This window comes from Cervus elaphus, chromosome 9, assembly GCF_910594005.1.
Source record: "Cervus elaphus chromosome 9, mCerEla1.1, whole genome shotgun sequence".
Lineage (NCBI taxonomy): Eukaryota > Metazoa > Chordata > Mammalia > Artiodactyla > Cervidae > Cervus > Cervus elaphus.
The window spans coordinates 57,822,204-57,826,333 of record NC_057823.1 but is presented as its reverse complement, the minus strand read 5'-3'; the positions used below and the strand labels follow the sequence as shown (position 1 = coordinate 57,826,333).

At 39.7% G+C, this 4,130-nt stretch overlaps 1 non-coding gene across 1 annotated transcript; it reads left to right on the top strand.

Moving 5' to 3' along the window:
• The first annotated feature begins 3,796 nt into the window (after nt 1–3,796).
• On the top strand, nt 3,797–3,869 carry TRNAC-ACA. The gene has a single exon. It is a non-coding gene; the product is annotated as a tRNA-Cys (tRNA).
• The last annotated feature ends 261 nt before the right edge of the window (nt 3,870–4,130 follow it).

The window sequence follows — 4,130 nt, the reverse complement described above, 5'->3', positions numbered from 1 at the left end:
GTTCTTGGAACATTCCAAACCCTTTTGTGTACTAGGACATTTTTTTTCCAGCTTTATTGAAGTATACTTGACAAATGAAAGTATAAGATATTTAAAGTGTACATCATGATGATTTAATATACATATACATTGTGAAAGGATTCTTCCCATCTAGTTAATTCCTCCCATCCGTCACCTCACATATGTATATTTTTTCTTTTAAGTAAGAACATTTAATTTTTTGGAGGAGGAAATGGCAACCCACTCCAGTATTCTTGCTTGGAGAATCCAAGGGACAGAGGAGCCTGGTGGGCTACAGTGAATGGGGTTGCAAAGAGCTGGACACGACTGAGCACACACATATTTAAGTTTTACTCTTTTAGCAAATTTTCACTGTGCAATACAGTGTTATTGACTATAATCACCATGTTATGCATTAGATCCTCAGACCTTATTCATCTTATAGCTGAAAGTTTGAGAAAGTTTTCTTATATAACTGTTTTAAGTCTACAACTTCCTTTTGTAGGAAGAGAGAATTTACTTCCTATAAGTGGGTAAATTGCTATCTCAAACTCATTTTGATTGATGCAAGTAACTCATCCCTTCTCTAAATGGATTGTAGGACATTTATTCCTGAGGTTTCTAATCTTGATGTGATTTCCTTGGTTCTTTCTCTGGCTAGCTCCTTCTTATATTTCAGTTCTCAGTTTAAAAATCTCTCTTCCCAAAGCTCTTCCCAGTCTGCTCTGTCTAAATCAGTACTTCTTCCCACTACCAGTCACTTTCTATCATATCATTCTATTTATAGCTCTTATCTCAAATTGGAATTTTTATATACTAATTTCCTGACTTCTTTTTTGTGTCTCCCTCTAGAATAAAAGTTTCTTGAAAGCAGATCCCTTATTCCTTTAGTGGAACTTTGTATTTCCCTACAAAATGCAATGCCTGAAAAAAAAAAAAATGCAATGCCTGGCACATTGTACACACTCAGTTAATTGTGTAAACTGAATGAACACATGAGCACATGGTGAGAGGAACAGTATAGTTAGAGAACCAGATTACCTCCACTCTCCTTATCTAGTTATATGTCATTGACTAAGTCTCTGAACCTCTCTTGATTTTGTTCTCCAAGAAAAGAGGGAAGGGGCTAATGGTAACCATGTTGCCCTCCCCAACCAGCAGGATCACAAGGCCTTTAACTAGAAGGAGCAAGAACAGTGCAAATATACAGGGAAAATTGTAATTCATGACCCATGACTCAGGAGGCAGACGATCAGAACTACAAACCGATGACAAAAATGTCAGTGTGGGGACCAAGAAAGAGCCCACTTGTAACATTTGCAGAGTAATTAGTGCCACACAGAGTGAAACATTATCTAAATCTGTTGCAGAAATACACTCAGCCATGGGGAATTGTCTTTTAAGTACTAGAAAGAATATTCCAGAATCCAGTGTTCATGCTAATGTCTACCACTTGAGTCCAGGGTTCACTGTTCTGGGTCTCTTCACTCAGTATAATTTTTGTGCCCAGCAAAATTAAATTCTCAGGCAGAATAATTACATGTAAATGCTTCTGGGCTATTAGTCTCAAGGGGCCAATTTTCTAGCCATTTGTTGCCATCTGAAATGTCAAATTTATTACACTGAGGGCATGGTAATACATACAGCATCCTTTCCTAAATAAGATATGAAAGGCGCTAATCAGTACTGCGGCTGCAAATGGGGAAGGCAGTAAGATGTTGCTCTAGCTAATAAAGTGAGCTAAATTAATTACATGGATTATTTTCAGGAAAAGAAAGCATTCTTACAAAAGAAGTGCTACCTACACACAGATTCCTCAGTTCAAAGGCTGTCTGCTCTTGAGAAGGCTAATTACTCCCCATCCCTCTTACATTTTCCTAGATTTCCAGGGTCCAAGAGAAAAGGCACTGTGCAAGAGTGAAAGCTCTAGCTTTAAGTCCTGACTCTTGTTGCCTTACTCTGTGATCTTGGACAGGTCATTTACCCTCTCTGATCTTCAGCTTCAGTTTCTTGTAAAGACAAAAGTTGTGTTGCTCTGGTGGTATCCTCGAGGGCTCAATGGAGGAAACTGGTGGTTAAGAACATTAAAAGCTAAACATACTACATCAGTGTTGAATGATGCCCTATGCAGTGGGCATTTGTTGATTTTCACCTGTCCAGTGTCATTTCTACTGCTTTTATTAATGGTAAAAGACCTTACACTTCATTTTCAGGAAATGCTCCTTCCTTTATTTTAGCCCACATAGTTCAGTCCTCTCTTCCTGAAAGTTCAGAAATGGTTACATGACCCAGGGTTGGGTTGGCCCACTGAGCATTCTTTACCTTGGCCTCAGTGATCAGTTCACAGGAGGAATGTGACTGAGACCAGGACAATGAGACTTCATTCTGTGATGGGGAAAAAGAGAAAACTTTTGCCGTTAGCAGTGCAATCTGGTGGAGTATAAACTGTGGTGCAGAACAGACAGGGGAGGGTAATGATGAGCTGGGAAGACATCTTTGAAGACCCTGGATCCGGCTTACTGATCCAACTCTAAATGCTTCATTGAGTGCCTGATGTGTGTCAGACACAACCAGAGGCATAAGGATTCATCACTGTATGAAACAAGTAAGTCTTTCTCTTCTGGAATTCACATTTCTATTATATAAGCCATTAAGTTCTTCATTCAAGTTCTCTTAATTTGCTTTCTCTCTTGACCCTGAAATCTAGGATTTGATTTCCTAATATATAAAATGGACAAACATACCTGTTTGGCTGAACTATTGTGAAATTAATGTCTTCACAATCTTTGGCATATAGTAGGTGCTAAATAAATAATATTAAAGTGGACATTAGTCATTATTTTTGGCCACCTGACATCTAAATCCCTTTCCTTTGGGGAATCTCCCCCCTTAAGAGTCAGAGCCCACTTAGAGGCTGGCAGTGAGTCCCCGTGCAGTTAGTACTCCTGGCTGAGGCATCACAAATCAGATGCCTTTGACACTGAGTCTGAAACACATTAAGCCATGAAATGCCAACCGTGTGAACTTCTCTCTGGGGAGAGTGGTGTAGGGTGGCAGGTGCATGCGATCTTAGAGTCGGCATGGACAGCAGATTTGGCAGCAAAATCCAAAGCGCTGCCTGACAGGGGCTGACAGTGCAAACGGCAGAGTCTGTTTGGCAGTGGAGGCTGTGTACCCTCAGCAGATTGTCCCCGAGAAGACAGGCTTCCTGCCTGAATCACTTCAGATATGGTTCTCTGGGTTTCCTAAGGAATATTAGAAATTACCCAGTATTCACCGAGCACATCTTTTTCTGGTATACTCAATGGATGATGATAAGGCCTGTGTTGTACAGAAAAAAAATAACCACTCTCAGTTTGTAATGTAAAGAGCAGAAGAGGGGTAAGATGGGGAAGTGAGAATAGTATGGGGTGGTCATACACACATCACTGACTGGAGATGTATTAATGCATTTTTAAACTTAATGTATTTATTTATTAAAATGTATTTATTTGGCTGTGTCAGATCTTAGTTGCTGCACTCAGGATCTTTCATTGCAGTACATGGACTCTAATTGAGGTGTATGGGCTTAGTTGTGCCAAGACATTTGTGATTTTAGTTCCTGGACCAGGGATTCTTAACCACTGGACCACAAGGAAAGTCTCCGGTACTTTTTTAGAGAGTGACACAATTATTAATAACATCATGTGCATAGTTGTTAGAACTTAAAATTGACCAAGGGTTCATTATACAACTTATGATTGTTGTTTATCATTCACATTTTGCTCCATTAGGTTTTTGTTGCAACGTTGTGACTTCCCTGGTGGCTCAGACGGTAAAGCGTCTGCCTACAATGCAGGAGACCCAGGTTCGATTCCTGGGTCAGGAAGATCCTCTGGAGAAGGAAATGGCAACCCACTCCAGTACTCTTGCCTGGAAAATCCTATGGATGGAGGAGCATGGTAGGGTACAGTCCATGAGGTCGCAAAGAGTCAGATATGACTTCACTTTCACTTTTGTGTATATTGTAAATGCAAGTTTGTTACTATAAAATTTAAAAAAATGACACATTGTAAAATTTTTCATTTCTGAAAGAGCCCCCCACAAAGATCCACCTTGTCAACTATCAGGTAAAAAAAAAAGAACATATT